This window comes from Rattus norvegicus, chromosome 12 (assembly GCF_036323735.1).
Source record: "Rattus norvegicus strain BN/NHsdMcwi chromosome 12, GRCr8, whole genome shotgun sequence".
In the NCBI taxonomy this organism is placed as follows: Eukaryota; Metazoa; Chordata; class Mammalia; order Rodentia; family Muridae; genus Rattus; species Rattus norvegicus.
In genome coordinates this window covers 48,373,215-48,393,227 of record NC_086030.1, presented here as the reverse complement: position 1 = coordinate 48,393,227, position 20,013 = coordinate 48,373,215, and the positions used below count along the sequence as shown (strand labels likewise).

The 20,013-nt window shown below is 49.1% G+C and overlaps 1 protein-coding gene across 1 annotated transcript in view; it reads right to left on the bottom strand.

The window, feature by feature from the left end:
* Coro1c (coronin 1C) overlaps nucleotides 1-19,655 on the bottom strand; it is a 72,146-nt gene extending 52,491 nt beyond the window's left edge. The window contains exon 1 of the mRNA NM_001109327.3: nucleotides 19,568-19,655. The gene's annotated coding sequence lies outside the window, so the exon portion shown is untranslated. The remainder of the gene's footprint in view (nucleotides 1-19,567) is intronic.
* Nucleotides 19,656-20,013: the final 358 nt, after the last annotated feature.

Below are 20,013 nucleotides of genomic sequence, written 5' to 3'. Positions count from 1 at the left end.
AGAGAAGATGATCAAGTAGATGCAGGAGATTCCTGATTAAACACTGAACCCAACACTCATCCTTTCTGGGTAGAAGGTGGCTGGCCTTTAATTTGTCTATCCATGATGCTCAAAGAATCCTTGTAAGTCATACATTTTCACTGCATTCAACACTAACAGTCACAGGAGACATTTAAAGAAGAAGAAAAAAGGCCATGTGTAGTAGCTCACACATTTAATCGTAGCACTCCGGGTTTCTGTGAGTTCATGATCCAACCTGAACTACAAAGCAAGTTCCAATCCAGTCAGAGCTACACTAGGAGACCTATTTAAAAAAATAAAATAAAACAAACAAACAAACAAAAACAAAACCCAACAAGACTTGCCTAACTTAATACATACTAGGTTTTATGTTTTGTGTGTATGGTTTATCTGTGTAGCTCGTGCATGCCTGGTCCCTGAGGTCAGAGGTGGATGTGAGATCCCCCTGGAGCTGTAGTTACAAATGGTTGCAAGTCACTATGTGGGTGTGGGGAATCAAACCCACGTCCTTGGCAAGAGCAACAAGTGCTCTTCACTGCAGAGCATCCCTGCACTCTAAAAGGACCGCATACGCAGCAATCACACACAGCAGGTCAGCTAAGCTGCAGCTTTGGGGAGGGGCTAGGAGCCCTATGCTCTGCCCTTGCTGGACTTGCTAAAGGTGGTCCTGCTGGAGACCGCTAACTCCGTAACAGACACTGCAAGTACAGGACAAGCTACTGTGTGTGCAGCATACCATGACAGGAAATGCTAAGAACAGTCCAACTCATGAAAGCCTCCAAGTAACTTCCCTTCAGCCAGAGACAGATGGACAGTCTGGGCAGATGCATGTTTCAATTCCATAGCTCCAAGCAATCTGGTTCTAAAATGTTTCTACAAACAGAGAAACAAGAAAACAGACTTATGGGGTTGGGGATTTGGCTCAGTGGTAGAGCGCTTGCCTAGGAAGCGCAAGGTCCCGGGTTCGGTCCCCAGCCCCGGGGGGGGGGGAAAAAAAAAAAAAAAAAAAAAAAAAAGAAAACAGACTTACACTGTGGTTGTGTGGCCAGGCCCGGGCCCAGGAAGTCTGAAGTGGAATTGCAAAGCACTTGCTTCCAGGCTCTGCCGCACTTTCCAGCCTCTCTCAGAGAGGTCACGCCAGCAGCCCAGAGAGAAAGAATTCCTGTGACCCAGAGCCCCAGAGCATGGCCGGCCGGCTTTCCTGCCTTCTCAGCACTGACTTCCACATCACACATCCCTTCTGCCTCTCAGTCACTGGGGCGCTCCTCAGACCCTTCCCTGGGGTGCTGCCTCAAAGGCCACAGTTCCACTGTGATTTTTAAATATCAAGCCACATTGAGCCTCCGCTTCCTGAGCATAAGAACGGGAAAACCAAAATTCAGAAAGGAATCTGGATAAACTACTGAGATGAAGCAAAGAAAGCACCCTGGCCACACCCAAGGAAGTGAATCCTCACTGCTGATTTAAAGCTTTACAACTGCTAACCGCCTGAGAACAACCCACCACCATAAAGTACTAGAAACAGACGTGCACCCGTGTACACACATGTACACACATGTACCCGTGTACACCCTGGCCACACCCAAGGAAGTGAATCCTCACTGCTGATTTAAAGCTTTACAACTGCTAACTGCCTAAGAACAACCCACCACCATAAAGTACTAGAAACAGACATGCACACGTGTATACATATGCATACACATGTACACACACACCCGTGTGCACACGCATCCACCAAAAACGCAATCCCTACACGCTAAATTGTGCTAACAGTTCTCTATACTTTCTGAAGCTTTCTAGAACCTTCATATTTCACACCTTGTACTCATTTTAGGAAACGCAGCAAGAGACTACCTGAGGTGAAATGAGCATTTTCTGAGAAATCCAAGGAAATGGCAGCATCATCAAATGCCATCACGGACAGGAAATGAACGGTGGATGCTGTGAGCATGAGGCGACTCTGAAGACCAAGAACCCGTGCTCACACTTGCATGCAGAGACCCACACAGAGCACACAGAGTGACCCGCAGACAGAGTGACACGCAGTGACAAGCACAGGTTCTGCGATTATTAAAGCAGGACGCTAGGAGAAGCCCTAGTTCTCCAATGTCACAGTACATGTTCTTACTACAGAGCTAACATGCAAAGATGCGTGCTCAGAGGCCCTCCCCTGATCTCTGCTAGTCACAGTATCTTTATGATCACAGCTGCCTCTCCCCATCCCTGGGCTCTGAAGGACGGCAGGAGAGGCCTGCATCTGAAGACAGCTCAGGTTCTGCCTGCCCCAGAGAACACAGAGGCAGCCCAGGAACCATCCATGGCTGCAGGCCTCTCCGAGGCCTCTGTAAAGAACCAAACTGATCCCGAGTGCTCAGGCTGAGTGCCGAACTTCTGCAGATGTGAACGGCCCAAGTATTTCAAAACACTCCTGCTACACTGATGACCTACTTTCCTTATCAACAACAGGGAATGGAAAATAAGGCCAAGTACGACTGTCCATTGACTTGTTAGTCAATGAAGTTTCTCTAGCAATAAAATTTTAATAATTCTTTGGAAATTTTATTGTTTCAAGAAATGCAATGACTGAATTCTATGGTCTGAATAATACGATAAAGTAAGAAGGCATGTTCAATAACCCTGTAGAACCAGCTATAGATACCAACAGCATCGCAAAACAAAACGACGTCAGGCGTGACCCAGGAAGCTGAGGCAGGAAGGCTGGGAGTGTGAGGCCAGCCTGGCAGTGCAGTCAGAAACTGAACTTCTTAAAGACACAGCTTCAGCTGAAGACATCTGATGTCTCTCTAATACCATATGCAAAAAGGATGTGTGGACACAAGGAACTCTGGTTCTGGTAACAGACAAGTTCATCCCTGACTGTCATCTCCCTGCCTAAGTTATTCTGACCCCTGGTTATTTCTCCAGCAATAAACTGGGAAACTGTTCACAATGAAATAAAGTGAACTTTCTTTATCATCATTCAAAGCCTAAGTCTACACAGTCTGTCCACCAGTTCACACCTCCCTAGGACACACGTGTGGGTCACGGAGAACAAATCCATTTCTAGCACCCACAGGGTCACACACATGTGACTCAAATGTGAAGGTCCTTTCCCTTCTGGTTCAGTTCCTCAACAATGACTTAAGCCCCAGTCGTGTGCGTGGACTGCACCGGGCACCGCAGGAGACTGACAAGCACCTACTGTCCCAGAAGCTAACTCCAGGCAGATGTGAACTGGACAGGAAGAGAGTAATGGGATAGGACGTGGACATCAAGGGCCAGGAGATCTGAACACAGATGCTTCAGAAAACCTGAGAGTGGAGCCCAGAGCACATGAGGGAAAAGCAGGGCAAGACATCAGCTCATGTTGGGATCACACAAGGCTCCAAGCCAGGTTAGGGATTTCACTTTCACCTGCACAAGGAGGCACAAGCACGAATTCATATTCTCTCTCTCTCTCTCTCTCTCTCTCTCTCTCTCTCTCTCTCTCTCTCTCTCTCACACACACACACACACACACTACTGTTGAGAAGCCCAGTGTCGAGCACAATCACTTTAGCCTTTTTTTTTTTTTGGTTCTTTTTTTCGGAGCTGGGGACAGAACCCAGAGCCTTGCGCTTCCTAGGCAAGTGCTCTACCACTGAGCTAAATCCCCAACCCCCACTTTAGCCTTTTAAAAGCTCCTCCTGAGTGCAGCTGGAGACCGGGCATGCAGGCAGGAGCAGGAGGGCACTTGGATGCCCTGTCTGAGCCAGAAGTGTCCGTCCCAGTTGGCCCCAGAAAGAGATGGAGTCAGAGGACATCGCCAGCTGGTGATGTGGTATGTGATATGAAGGGCATTTTAAAACACGTGTTAGTGTGACTGCAGAGGCAGTGTGCTATCGCACATGTATGGGGGCGGGGTGTCAAAGGACAACTGGGGGAGTGTCTCCTACCTTGTGAGTTCTGAGGACTAAGCTCAGTGTCCAGGCCCATGCTGAGCACCTTACCAGTGAGCTGGCTCAGTTTTGATCTATGCAGGCCGTGCACTCCCGCCCAGACTAAGAGGCAAGGATGGCTGCCCTCCCACCTCAGCAGCTGCTTCAAAGACCCTTCCCATACAGCCCGGGGCACAAAACCTCCCCTTTTCACACTGATGGCTGGATCTGCACCTGCAGCTGGGATGCAGCTCAGAGGGGAAAATTCTGCTTGGCTGTGTGCAGCCCTAGCTTCAGCAGTCAACCATCACACACACGCACACATGCACGGTACTCTACCTGAAATAAAGTGTATTGAAAGGAAATACACTGAGAAGGCTACTTGAAAATAAAAACAAGGCTAGTGGGCGTGGTGGGGCAAACCTTTAATCCCAGCATTTGAGACAAATATCTGAGTTGGCTCTGATCTACAGAGCAAGTTCCAGGACAGACAGAGCTACACAGAGAACCCCTGTCCCAATAGAGGGAAGAACGGAGGGAGAGAGGGGAGGAGAAAGAATAAAAATGAAAGAAAAAACATAGTTTAGCACACTGGTCTTGTGAGGTTGGGAGTTTCAGGAAAGTGGCTCTTATAACCCCTCCTCTAAGGGGTTCCACAGCAAACGACAACACTGGAATCCTCAACAACCTAATACCTTGTAAGGATGTACCTCTCTTGAGGAAGCAGTTACTGCAAACACGTCAGCTACACAGCCTTAAGAATGTCTGAGGCAGAAGAAAGCACCACACCCCAATTTGACCAATAAAGTGAAACCAGGAAGGAGAGGCAAAGAAAACAAACCCATTTCAGGAGAAGGAGACCCTGGAGCCCAGCAGTCTCCATGACAAGCAGCCTTGATCCACAAGCTCTGGCGCACCCAACCCAGCTTCCCTCCAAACCGTACCAAGACTTTAAAAAGGCTGGGTGGCCTGGCACAGCCTGAATTCCAGCAGCGGGGAGGGTCAGGGTACACGGTCATCTTCAGGTACATGGTGAGTCTGAGGCTCAGTGGCCACCCAGTCTAGTCAATCAGCCCAAGAACCTAGCCTCAAAAAATGGGCAGTGAGGGGTTGGGGATTTAGCTCAGTGGTAGAGTGCTTGCCTAGGAAGCGCAAGGCCCTGGGTTCGGTCCCCAGCTCCGAAAAAAAAAAAAGAAAAAAAAAAAAAAAAAAAAAGGGCAGTGATGGTACAGATGTGTCAACCTCGGGCACACACATACACGCACACACACGCAACACACACACACACGCAACACACACACACACACACACACACACACACACACACACACACACACACACAGAATCGAGTGACAGTAATCCTTCCATAAGCAGCTCTATTTACAGCCTGTAGGAATCTCTAAAACCACTGGAAATAATAAACACCTACAGATACACAAATGTAGTTAGCTTTTAAAAACTGCCAGAATGACAAACACCCACAAATACACAAACGCAATTACAAAACAATCCATTTTTGTAGCATTTGTAGCCCTGAAACCCACCATCAAACTCTAGTGTGCAAAGGAGTTCTGAGTGAATGGAGCACTGACCAGGCAAGGCAGTGACGATCGCCCTACCCAATTCACCTGCGCTGCAGTTCCTCGGGGGCTGGACTAGAAGTCCCCACAGGCTTCCCCTGTCCCTGCTCCTCTAGGGTACACGTGCAGTGAGGACATTTGCAAGGTAGCTCACGTGTTAAAGGGAGATGCACTGAAGAGACCGCTCATCCTTAGCTGGACACACACTAGGCTTTTCCTGAATCCACTTGGACAGTGACTTCAGATGACTGAAAACATCAGCCAGAGAGTGAGATTAGCTCATTTCAGGCGAAGCTCATTGGCCAGAGCTACAATACAAAGCTGTAAGAAATGCTAGCTGGCTGAGGTGCTTCAGCCTATGACCTCAGAACCCCAGGGGCTGAGGCAGGAGGATCTGAATCTCAAGACCAGCCAAGGCCACTCAGTGTTCTGAGAAAACAAGCAAGGGGCTAGGAAGAAGGTGTTCCTGCTCCAATCTCCACATAAAACCTGGGGGATGGCTGCACGTGCTGGAACCTAGCACTGTGGGATTCAGCAGGTCCTGAGCCATCTCGGGCCAACAAGCCCAGCTGCAATGGTACCTTCTGGTTCAGGGAGGACCCTCTCGAGGCAGTAATCAGAGACTGTCAGAGGAAGACTCCTAACACTGCCCCAGCCTCCATCCATGCACACTCATGTGTACTGCACAACATTCAATCCCCTAATACTGACAATATTCTGAATTTGTTCAACTCGACCAAGCAAATGTCCAATACCCACAATGTGGACTGGCAAGATGGCTTAGTGAGGCTAAGAGTGCTTGGGGATAAGCCTGAGAGCCTGAGTTCCTAAGTTCCCCCTCCCAGACCTACATGTTAGGAGAAAAACAACTTCTGACCTCCAGCCTTCAGTGGTCCAAGCACTAAATAAATTAATACGGGTGATTTTGTTGTTGTTGTTGTTGTTGTTTTTTAAAGAAAATACACACGAGTCTCTACCCACACGCATGGCAGGCGATTATGCGATTATTCAACCAACACTGGCTGAGCATCAACTGTGTGCCAGCCAGACTATACTGAGAAACAAAGGCACAAAAACACTGAACATTCTATACCTTCAAGAAATACGGAATACAATGATACCAGTGCTCCCCTTCTCCAACTAGAAACCATACTTCGCTCAGTGTTTAAATTCTACTACCTTGACTCAAAAGGCGGTTGCTGGTGTCAGTGGAGGCGGCTGACAGACCCTGCGGTCAGCTCTCTACCTTTGTAGCACCATGTTTAAAGTATACTCTTTGGTTTTATTTGTTCGTTGCTATTTTTATTTTTGAGACAGGGTCTCACTCTATAGCCAAACTGACCTCAAAATCACTTTGCCTCTGACTTCCTGGTGCTATTGTATGTAATTCCCGTTCTACTCAAACACACTGAACCACAACAGATTCTGCTATCACGACCCTGGCGGTTTGAACAAAACCACCCACACTGCACTTTCTTTCCTCCAATAACTCCTGGTTTAGTCCAAACCAACACCATCACACACCCTCAGACACTGCTTTGCTCTGACATCCCACGGGCTCTCCAGCACCTGAATTCCTCCAGGCTTACTCATGCGCATCCACATCCAAAGAATACGCATGCAAGATGTCCACAGAAGCTTTGAGCTGTGCTTGAGTCCCAGCACTCCAGAAGCAGACACAGGAGGATGTCTGTGGGCTTGAGACCATCCTGGTGAGCTACATAGTGAGCTACAGGACAGCCAGGACTACATAGAGAGACCCTGACAAAACAAGCTGGGCCCTGGTGGTGCACAGCTTTAATCCCAGCACTTGGAAAGTAGAGGCCCGTCTGATCTACAGTGTAAGTTCCAGGCAGCCAACACTATGCAGAGAGACCCTACCTCGAAATAAACAATTAATTACAAACAAGAAAGTCCCTTTTGTACACTTTCAAGGTAAGCTAAAAGGTAACAACGAGAAACCACATATTTGTACCAGGAAAAATCAAGTTCCGGACTCTTCCTGCCCTAAACCCTGGGATATCTTCCTACCCTGAACCCTGGGATATCTGACTCTTCCTGCCCTGAACCCTGGGATATCTTCCTACCCTGAACCCTGGGATATCTGACTCTTCCTGCCCTGAACCCTGGAATATCCAACTCTTCCTACCCTGAACCCTGGGATATCTGACTCTTCCTGCCCTGAACCCTGGGATATCTGAAAGACGCTTAGACTCAGCTGCACCAAAACCTCTGCAGGGGAAGCACCGTAAGGAGTTTACAGAGGAACAGAAAGCCAGGCAGAGAACAGGGAACCTCTGGCCACTGCAAACCTGTCTCATGGCCACCCTTCCTTAATCCTCTTCCCAAAGATCCCAGAAGCCACTGTGCCCTTCCACTATGGTGCCCAGATGGAAAAGAGGAAGGAGGGAGGAGCCCATGAACACTAGCAGAGTCACTCTCTTACGGGTGACAGTAGACAGAGCCTCTTCCCTTCCAGCTGTAGGGCATCTCTGTGTGGGCTCAGCCTGACCCCTCATCTCCTCAACTGTTCTCCTGAAACCCTGTTACCCTGAACACATAGTTCAAAGAGAATCTGCTCATCAACAAGGAAACTCCTTTTCAAAATTTTTGGGCCGGAGAGATGGCCCACTGTTAAAGCTCTTGCAGAGGGTCTGAATTTGGTTCCCAGCACTCATGTCAGACAGCTCTTAAATGCCTTAGCTCCAGCTACAGGTATCTGACACCTCCAGCCTCTGTAGGTCCCAGCACTCATATGTACCCTACCCCTGACACACACACAGAATTAAAAATAAAATACTGTCAGGCAGTAGTGGCCCATGCCTTTAATGCCAGCACTTGGGAGGCAGAGGCAGGCTGATTTCTATGAATTCAAGGCCAACCTGTTCTACAGAGCAAGTTCCAGGACAGCCAGGGCTACACAGAAAAACCCCATCTCTGAAAAACAAAACAACAATTTTTCTTAAAACACTGTTAGCCTGAGATCAGCTGATAGACCATTGGCCTAGCACACAGCCCAAGGTTAGCCCTTGAAGTACATAATGCTTATTTATAACCTCAGCATCCAGGAGATGGACACAATGATCCTAGGTCACCCTCCAACACAGCCTGTCACTGGTTAGTCTGTGATACTGTGATATCATTTGCTTGGCTCGCACCCTTCAGACGTCAGGGTAGCCATGGAGAGCTGCTCAGCTGAGGCAGGAGGCCTCCGGATACATGTCCCACAGAGAAAAGCTAGGAGCTCAAGCATGGGTCCTCCCCTTCCATATGACTTGGCAAGCAAGACCCAGAATTCCACCACCGCCACTAACAGTCTAACACTGCTGCGAGTTGAACGAACGCTCTCTAGAGCTGGGGTTTGTAATGCTGAATCTGTATCTAAAAAGCCACCTGAGCCAAAGCGTGCCTCAAATGTCTGCCTCCAGACAGACCACAGGTCAGAAGATGCCATGGGTTAGAGCTAGTTCCCCTCACTAGGTAGCTCAGTCAGGGAATGCAAGACACCTCACACCCCATGAGACTGAAGTGGCAGTCTCAGGGGGAAAGCCCAGGACTTCCAACTTCCTGCTGAAGCTGTAAGTAGCAGTGGCCAGCACAGGAGAGCCCCGGGCACCCAGCCACCCTACTCCTAAGAGACGTCAGGCAGTGATCCGGCCCAGAGGAAGGACACTTGTCCCAAGAGCCTGCTGACCTGAGTCTGATCTCTAAAATCAAGTAAAGAAAGGGGAGAACCAACTCCACGAGGCCGGCCTCTACTGTGTACCTATGGCACGGCATGAGCACCCTGCTGCACACACCATGCGCTCACAAACGTTCATGGTAAATTTTAAAAATTAAAGATAAAATAAAACCGGACAGCACATCTTACCAAGGATCATCCAAAGAGCAGTGGCCTGCTCCCGTTGGCTCCAGCGACTCTCTTGCTTGCCAAGAGAAACTAAGACGACAACCGATGTTAAGCTAAAGATACTCCTAACCACAAAATGAGCTCAGCGGCTCTCCTGTAAACTGTTCTCATAAACCCCAAGTTTGGTCCTCAGCTCCAGGAGGTCATCTTCAGTGAGCTCATAAGCACATGCCCCTACATACACACACACTCCCAGGGACGGACGCGCGCGCGCGCACGCACACGCACACACACACATACACACACACAACACACAAACACACACACATACTCAAAAACACACATACACATTCACACACACTCACACACACACACACACACACACATTTTTTAAAATAAAAATTGAAATCCCTCTGCTTAATGGAGATGAAATTTTAGTGAGAAATGTACAGAGACCGCCCAAAGCCTGTATGCCCTTTTTTTCTTTAATACAGAAATTTCACTTGAAGTAGCTCTGTTCCTAGTTCTGTAGAGCTTGCCTATTTAATAAATTTCTAGAAATATCGTTAGACTTCCTTATTTTTATTTTACATGCATGTGCATTTTGTCAACATGTGTACCTCTGTCCTACATGCCTGCCTGGTGCCCTTGGAGGTCAGAAATTGCTTCGGGTCCCCCGGAACTGGAGTTAGAGATAGCTGTGAGCAGCCATGTGGGCGCTGGGGATCAAACCCACTCTCCGAGAGCAGCCAGTGCTGGTAACCACGGAACCGTCTCTGCAGACATAGCTAGCTAATGTCTTTTTTAAAGATGTTTAATTTTTTATTTTTTTTACTAGTTATTTTATTTATTTACATTTCAAATGCTATCTCCCTCCCCAGTTTCCCCCTACTTTTTATTTCTCTGAATATACTGTCGCTGTCTTCAGACACACCAGAAGAGACACACCATCAGATTCCATGACAGATGGTTGTGAGCCACCATGTGGTTGCTGGGATTTGAACTCAGAACCTCTGGAAGAGCAGTCAGTGCTCATAACCGCTGAGCCATCTCTGCAGCCCTAAAGGTAAAAGCCTGTACACACACTTGGGGGAGGCCTTCGGCACTCCCCGCTCCACTCCTTCCTTTAATGCAATTGGTCATATGTGTGTGTTTCCTGCTGTGTTAGGAAAATGTCCTGAGAGTCCAAATCAGAGTCTGTGTAGAAATACAGCACATGAACAGCAGGCATAAATATTGACCAGATGATCTCAAGTTTGGCCCAAAAATAACAATTTGGATGTAGACGTATTACAAGTGTTTAATTAGAGCTTTTTCTTAAATCTGAGGTACACTACTTTTAGCATCTATTTTCTTTGTAAGCATTATAAACGTTAATAAAGTCTTCATTTTTGGGTTTGGGGATTTAGCTCGGTGGTAGAGCGCTTGCCTAGCAAGCTCAAGGCCCTGGGTTCGGTTCCCAGCTCTGAAAAAAAAAAAAAAAAAAAAAGAGAAAAAAAAGTCTTCATTTTTTTTTTACTGCATGTTATATTGAAATAGACACTGCAATAAAGACAAAGTAAAAATTTAAAAATACAAATAAATTTTAACACAAATCTCTCTGCTTAACGGTGACGACAGCTCAAGTTCACTCACAAGTGAGTGCCCAGACGCCACTGGGGCAGCGTGCATTCTTATGAATAAATCAGCCTCGATTCTTTAAGTCCCTAAGAATGAAAGGAATCAGAATCTTCAACTGGGAAAGAATGCTGACGGTTCTGAAAAGGAATTTTAGTGTGTCTTGTGTGAAGTAAGCAAATAATGATTAACCCTTCGTCCTCAGAAGAGCTGCTTCTAAATCCTGTCAGTGCCAAAAGGGAAAACAGCTCGCCAATCCCCTCAACACTCTACCATGCTTCTCCCAGAATGACTACAGCTCTGTCCTCCTGGGATGGGGCCCTCAGCAGTCAGCACCTGGGGACTCACAGTGGCTCATCCACCAAGCCACCATGTGACTGCACTCACGTGCAGGCCGTCTTGGCAGCCCAGTGGGAATCTGTGGTTGTCAGTTGTTCCAGCAACAGCAGCAAGTGCTGTTCCCACCCAAACTCAGCCAGACAAGCGCCCTTTTCCCCAGCAAGACAAGATAAACTCATCTTTAACAGGCCTTTAAAATATGAAATGTGATCACAGCTTATCTTGCTGAAAAAATAAAAATGACTAACACTTTCTGTCTTCAACCTCCAGCACCATTAACTAATTAATGAAAATCAGCCAGATGTGACCAGACACATGCCTGCCACCCCAGCACTCCAGAAGGTGAAGGGCCATCCTGGACTACAGAACAAGTTCCTGGCCAACCTAGACAACACAGTAAGACCCTGCCACAAACACAACTAGGAAGTGACGTCTACAGCAAAGCTCCTCCAAGACTGGTCACACTGCCACACGCACCCAGCAAGCACCCTGAGTCCTGAGAACACAGCTGACCACCAGTGTTTTAATCCAGGCACAGCGAGAATATGAGAGAGAAGGGCCTGAGGCGGGGATCTGCAGTGACAGCCCTATAGCTGCTCTGTTTGTAGGTCTGGCAGAAGCCCAGGATGGAAGTTAGAAGAAAGGAGACATTGAACTGGGTCAGACACTAAAACTGGCAGGGTCACATTCTAAAAAGGAAGCTGATTTTAACTTAAGGGCCTGTACTGTACTTCACGCCCATCTTACCTTCACACTACAAATGAAACGGGGGTGTGGGGGCACAGCTGAGTTCCAGCTCTTGGGTGAGTGTGCTGCGAAGGCTCCCCTGAGCACAGCCCTGGCATCTGAAAAGCCAGAGGCAGAGCAGCCTGTCTTCTCCAGAGCAAAGCCACTAGGAAGCTTGAGGCTGGCAGCTGGACTCACAGCGATCTACAGAGGCACCTCCCAGGCAGCCAGAACGAGGACTTTCAACCCCTAAGAGGATGTACTTCTTAAAAGCTGGCTTTATACTGCAAGGTATGTCATTCACAGTTTTTAACTCTTAATGTTTATTGGTTTTTTTTTTTCTTTTTTCTTTTCTTTCTCAACTTGGCCCCCTTTTCTGAGATAGGGTCTCTCCACATAGCCCTGGCTATCCTAGAACTCACTATATAGACCAGGCTGGCCTCAAATTCAGAGATCTACCTGGCTCTGCCTCCCGAGTGCTGGGATTAAAGACATGTGCCACTATGCCCAGCCCTTTTTATCATTTTAACATCTTTGTGTACACATGCCCAGGGCCAGAGGCGGCTGAATCTCTACAGTGGTCAGCCATATCAGAGCTCCATGAGTGCCCCAGAGCAAGCCTTCCTGGCTCTGAGGAGACCAGCCGGATACCTGGAACAGACAGATGGACAGCCAAACAGATCAGATGAACACAAGCATAAGGTAGAGACAATGCACACATGTTTGAATAGGCATCTCCATATAGATAGGTGTGAAACCCAGGCCTCAGTATGAACAGGCATCTTCAGATAGAGAAATATGAAACCCAGGCCTCAGTGTGAACAGGCATCTCCAGATAGATAGGTGTGAAACCACAGCCTCAGTGTGAACAGGCATCTCCAGATAGAACAATGTGAAACTGTGGCCTCGGTGTGAACAGGCATCTCCAGATAGAACAATGTGAAACTGTGGCCTCGGTGTGAACAGGCATCTCCAGATAGAACAATGTGAAACTGTGGCCTCGGTGTGAACAGGCATCTCCAGATAGAACAATGTGAAACTGTGGCCTCGGTGTGAACAGGCATCTCCAGATAGAACAATGTGAAACTGTGGCCTCGGTGTGAACAGGCATCTCCAGATAGAACAATGTGAAACTGTGGCCTCGGTGTGAACAGGCATCTCCAGATAGAACAATGTGAAACTGTGGCCTCGGTGTGAACAGGCATCTCCAGATAGAACAATGTGAAACTGTGGCCTCGGTGTGAACAGGCATCTCCAGATAGAACAATGTGAAACTGTGGCCTCGGTGTGAACAGGCATCTCCAGATAGAACAATGTGAAACTGTGGCCTCGGTGTGAACAGGCATCTCCAGATAGAACAATGTGAAACTGTGGCCTCGGTGTGAACAGGCATCTCCAGATAGAACAATGTGAAACTGTGGCCTCGGTGTGAACAGGCATCTCCAGATAGAACAATGTGAAACTGTGGCCTCGGTGTGAACAGGCATCTCCAGATAGAACAATGTGAAACTGTGGCCTCGGTGTGAACAGGCATCTCCAGATAGATAGGTATGAAACTGCAGCCTCAGTTTCATCACCTGCCCCTTAAAGTTAAAGATGCTTCCCTCTGCAGAGCCTGAACTTGAATTCAGTGTCTAAAATGCTCAGGCCAGAGGCTGGAGACACGACTCACATGTGCTCTTACTGCTCTAAGAGTCCCTAGGTAACTGCAGCTCCAGAGTGGAATGAATGGATGCCTTGGGCTTCCGTGGGCACCTTTACCACCCTGCCGCTGCAGTGAATGAAAGATACAACCCTTCTGCAGAAAGACGGTAAGGGGATGTTTTCACTTAGACCAGAAATGATCATAGCTAAAGAACACCTACTGCAGTCAGGTCCTGCGAGAGACACAGAGGGTGAAAAGACACCTTTAACCCCAGCACTCAGAAGGCAGAGGCAGGGGAATCTCTGTGAGTCCCAGGCCAACTTAATCTACATACTGAGTTCCAGGACAGCCAGGGCTACAGCGTGAGACCCCATCTCAAAACAAACAAGAACAAGTATGTCACCTTGGGACTCAGCTCTACCCACTCCTCTGAGCGCCAGTCCGGCAGGTAGTACCGCTGACCTGTGCCACCAAGGCCAGCCTGTAGGCGCCCAGTGGCTCGATCATATCAAACCGTTGGCCCTGGTGAAAGAGACTGTCAGAGGGAGGAAGCCCAGACAAGTAAGCCTGGCCTCGGGGAAAGGTCTCACTTCAGTTTTACAACTGAGCACGCTTGGAGTAAGAAGCTGACTGGGATGCCAGAGAGGCAGAGGGGAATTACCCTCCCTTCACGCTCTCTCTATAAAGGTAATAAAGATGTCAGCAATCAGGAGCCATAGTGTCTTCAGGATCACCTCCGCTAGCACTCACACAGGAAACACCCAGTGGGCACTGGTGACTAAGCTATGAACAAGAAGACAGAACCTCAGTCTACCCTCTGTGGGGCTCACCCTGGCCTTCTGTTTCCACGGGAAAGACAGCTTTTCTGCTGCCTGCTCAGATTCAGACCTAGGTCCCTGTGGCAGACAGCAGTGATAAATTGTGATATTCCAGGGCAGGAGCAATGTCAACCAGTGTGAAAGAGTTGTCAGGGAGTCAAACCTCCCATAGGACAGGAAGGATCCAGAGAGCGGGAGAGGTGAGGCATGAGCAGGCACCTCAGGAGACCTGAGAGCCGACAGACAGCTCAGGGAGCGGCCCAGAGAAGACACAGGAGCAACAGTGCAAGACGAGGCAGGTTGCCATGAGAAACTATTTCCATCCACGGTCACGTTAACAAGTCTGGGGCTGGCAGTACACACAGCTCAGTGGCTGAAGATGTTCACAGCACAAACTGCCCGTGAGAGCTGGAGCTGCAGAACCCACACAGAGCTGGGAGTTGTCTTCTGACCTCCACAGGAACTCTGCGGCATATGTGCCTGCGTATGTCTGCTGTTAATATACACACGCGCATGCATACATGTACACACACCATTCACATGCGCACACATAATTCATACATACGCGAGAGGAAACAAAAATAAATCTGAATGTATTTTAAAGGAGGGGCAGCTACAAGATTTTAAAAAGCAACCTTTTTCTGTTCAGTAGCCCTCTCAGGGATTAACTCAATTCTTTCCCCAACCCTCTTACATTTGGCTTTGAACTTATATAACTAAACTGCCAGAGCATTTGGGAGTTGAGGCAGGGGGATTGGTGTTGAGGCCAGCCTGGGCTAAAGAGATTCTGCTGCAAAACATAAGGAAAAAAAGAAAGAAAGAAAGAAAGAAAGAAAGAAAGAAAGAAAGAAAGAAAGAAAGAAAGAAAGAAAGAAAGAAAGAAAGAAAACAACAAACCAGACAGACATATAAAAATGTGACTTAAGGACTAAGTGAATAATTTCTAGTTTGCGGGAAACGGCTACTTACAAAAATTTAGTTTTGTACTTCAATGGGCACAATCAGGAAACTAACTCATGAATGGCAAACTGTATAACTGAAAGGATGCTTACAAAAATAACTCTTAAAAAGTAAACCATCTTTACTTTAAAAACAGGTGAAGCATCTAAATGGAGGGGTCTCTACAGAAGACAGGCGAGCACCCACAGATCTCCTGAAACAACACTTTCCATCACCAGTACACAACAGAAGCCAGACCCACAGGGCACTCCTCCCCACTCACAGGCTGGCTAGAACCAAAAAGCAGGGAATACAGTGTTCACCGTGAAGATACACAAAAACTGCAGCCTTCACTCATTGTGGGGTAAAAACACCCAGCGCTGCAGCTGCTCTGGAAATCACCATGGCAGTTCCTCCAAAGAGTTTAATACAGGCTTATCAGATAACCAGCCATTGCACTCTCGGGTGAACACGCGAGAGGAAAGAAAATACATTTTCATACACACAATGACGAATGCTCACAGCCGACTTACGTGTAGTAACTAGCCCAAAAGGCAAACACCCAAATACCCATCAAGCACGAATGAACAAACAAAACATGGTGTGTTCACACGATGAAATATTGTTCAAGCATAGATTATTCCACACACACTACAGAATACATAAATCTTAAAGTATGTTGATAAGGTGAGGAGCGAAGACCACCTACTGAACTGCACAGGTCCGTGGTCTGCCCTAGGATGTCAGAGCCACAGAGGCGGTCAGTGGACCAGCACTGAGAAGGGAGAGCACCGGTGGGAGGCTGTGGTGCACAGAGGGCTTCTCGACCTGGGTGGGGAAATGCTCTACACTGGGCTCAGTGGTTAATGGCTGCGCTGCTCTGTGATACCCTCATGAACTGTGCACCTCATGTGAGTTACAGTGCATGACATGTGAGTCAATAAAGCCGCTGCTATGAAACAAAAAAGACCTCACTGTGCGCTGTCAGAGGACTAAGCAGGTGCTAAAATAGTAGCGAATCTGGTTCGTGAACTTCAGAACCTCAACTAGGGCAACGAAAGCCCAAGAGATTCCATTACTCAACATCTAGGTCCTAGGCCGTGCTGAAATATTCATGAAGAATTCCATGTTTTCATACAGAAGGCCATCTCTAGTTTAAAAGACGCCGGCAAGTGCACGGAGGGGTTTTGGTAACTTGTGAAGCAGCGAAGCCATCCGATGGAACACAAACTATCCCAGGAGCCTTTCCCACATGGGTCAGCATGAGTCACTATGCCACCCCCAGGAGAGGTCAGGCACTTCAATCACTGTTCCTAAAGCTTCAGTTTGTGACATTGCAAAATACTAAATGAAGATGTGCACTCTCACAAACAACTGAGCCTTCCACGTCCCCACTTACTTAGCTAAGGGACTAATAACATCTCAAATGCCCGATCACAGAAGCATTAGAGCAACTCCCCTCACAGCTGGAGTGGATCCCAGAAATAATGTTTAAAAAATGGCATTTAACAATCCTGAATCTAATCCTAATTCATGCACAGACACAAACACTGATCAGCATGGTCTAGTCAGACAGCGAACCGTGAAACAACAAGTAACCGTGCGAACTTTAATGCTCTGCAGCAACGTTTCTCCAGGATGGTTAGGTTAAATACATTCGTGACACTCAGAGACTGGGAAGATGAGGCTAAGGTTAAGATAAGAGCACTTGCTGGGGGCTGGAGAGATGGCTCAGTGGTTAAGAGCACTGACTGCTCTTCCAGAGGTCCTGAGTTCAATTCCCAGCAACCACATGGTGGCTCACAACCATCTGTAATGGGATCTGATGCCCGCTTCTGGTGTGTCTGAAGCAGTGACAGTGTACTCATATACATTAAATAAATAAATAAATCTTAAAAAAAAAAAACAAAAAAACAAAGACACTTGCTGCCCTTCCAGAAAACCCAGGTTCAGTCCTCCAACCCTGTGGGTGGCTCACACTGCTGTTCCAGCTCCAGGAAATCCCATGTCTCTGGCCAGCAAGGGTACACTTGTATGCACATAACCACCACACACACACACACACACACACACACACACACACACAGAAAGCATGTTCCATTTTTTTTTTTTTCGGAGCTGGGGACCGAGCCCAGGGCCTTGCACTAGGCAAGTGCTCTACCACTGAGCTAAATCCCCAACTCCAAAAATGTGTAACCCAGGCTGGCCTCGAACTTGTGATCCTCCTGCCTCTGCCTCCTTCAGCAAATCCTACCGGTGTGCGCCACCACAACCGGCCCAATTTCTTAAGGAAGTATGTCTCTGACCTTCACATTGAGTCTGTGTGACTGTCAACCACCAAACAACAGGGCACTTCTAGGGCTATGATACAAGGCAATTCCGCTTTACCACGACTTTTTTTTTTTTCTATTCATATATATGTCTTAGTTCTGGTCACTATTGCTGTGATAAGACCATGACCAACACAGCTTAGGGAGGAAAGGGTTTATTTAGCTCACGCTTCCACATCACTGTTGATCATCCAAGGAAGTCAGGACAGGAACTAAAACAGGGCGGGAACCTGGAGGCAGGAGCTGATGCAGAGGCCACAGAGGGGTGCTGCTTACTGGCTTGCTCCCCAATGGCTTGCTCAGCCTGTTTTCTTATAGAACCCAGTACTACCAGCACAGTGGGCTGGGCCCTCCCCCATGAATCACTAATTAAGAAAATGCCCCACAGGCCTTCCTACAATCCCATCTTATGGGGACATTTTCTCTATTGAGGCTTCCTTCTCTCTGATGACTCCAGCTTGTGTCAAGCCGACAGAAAACTAGCCAGTACAATATGTAACCTCCTAGATCCGATGTTTAACGCCAGGCCGTCTATCCAAACATTACTGAGTGTGAAACACGCTGCCAAGTCTCCCCAGGTCAGTGTTCTCTAACATATGCAGAATCAAGTGCTGTCTTCAGCTGCTCTGAGACAGGAATACGAACTACAATTTGCCTTCACAACTGAGCCGGCGGCAGGAAGCAACTGCTTGTACTTAATCATGTTCTTGCCTCTGCTAGCAGGCCCTAGTGTCAGGGTTCTGCCAGACAAGGACAATGAGACGCATTATTATATAGGGTGACTAAGAGCCTCTCGAGTACTGTTTTAGAATATAATCCCAGTGAGGAAAGCCGCGGGGCAGGGGTACAATATTTTGTGCCAACCATTTCCAAAACTAAACATATGTGGCCCTGTGTATAAGCACGCTCTGCGGTCAATTCTTTTCAAATGCTTACAGGAAGCAACCCTGGGAGAGACGAACAACTTGCAATTTGCTTCTCCCTCTGAATCCCACGACCGAAATGTGTAGAGCAAGCCGTTCTGACACCACAAAACAAGGGCAGGCTACATGAAGGCCAAATATAGGATGTGATTCTAAACCACGACGGAGCGAAAGCCTGCATTTCCTTTTCCAGCATGCAAAAGAAAAAAAAAAAAAAAGCCCTTTGAACACTCCCAAAAAAGGACGTCGGGGCCGGCACCTCCCTCCGGGAGGAAGCCCCTTTCTTCTCAGCAAGCCCTGCAGCCGGCCACTTCCCCCAGCGCATTCACATCACTGGAGATAGGGCTGCCGTGCGAACGCCCGCCAGGGGACCGGCGGCAGAGCTGGGCTAGGCGTCCCCACCCTCTACCTCTGATGTCATCCTAGCCATCTCGGCGCGGCTGAGCCCCACCTGCCCCGCGGGTCACTAGGTTCCGCACCCGGACTCCCTACAGTGTTCCTCCTTCAGGCCACGCCGCTGCAGTCCGCCCCCGCCCCAGGTCTTCAGGGTCCAGGAGGCCATGCACCAGGAGCCAGGCGGAGCCCCGCCCGGACGCGCCCCGCACACCCGGCCCCGCGCACCCAGTCCCATGTGAGCGCTCGGCCGCGGCCTCTAGCAGCCCGCAGACACCGCCTCACGGCTGCCCGGCCCACGGCTGCCCGCAGACGACCATTCCCCGGCCGCAGCGCCCGGGCGCGCGCGTGCGCCCCGCGCACTCGGCGCCGCCGGCTCCTGTCAGCCCCGAGCTTCACACGCGGGACCCGGAGGCCCGCCCGCCCCAGCTCGCTCCCGAGCCGCCCCGCCTGAGCGCGCGCCGCTCACCAGAGCCCGGGTGCCTGAGGCGCCGCCGAAGTCCCAGCTGCAAAGCCCCGCGAAGCCTTCCAACCGCTGCCGCCTCCCGCCTGGCACTGAGCGCCGCGCGGGGGAGGGGCGCGGCCGCTGCTGCCCAGGCCGCTTCGCGGGGCCCCGCCCCCGCGCCGCGCCACGCCCAATCAGAGCCGCCGAACCGCGCTTCGCCACGCCCACTTCCGGAAGGTCCGGGTTAGGTGCCGGGTGCTCCTTAGAGCGCCCCCTCTGGTGGCGTGGGGAGACGCAAGGAGGCTCGAAGCACACGCCCGCTTTCCGGGGCACTTGAATGGCCCGGTGGCCACGCCCACGGGCTCCTTCGAGCCCCACCCAGTTCTTTAGAACCGGAGCGGGCGTTCTTAAACTCCACCCATGGCCCTGAGGAGCGCAACTAACTGCCCACCGAGTCCCCCCAAACCTAG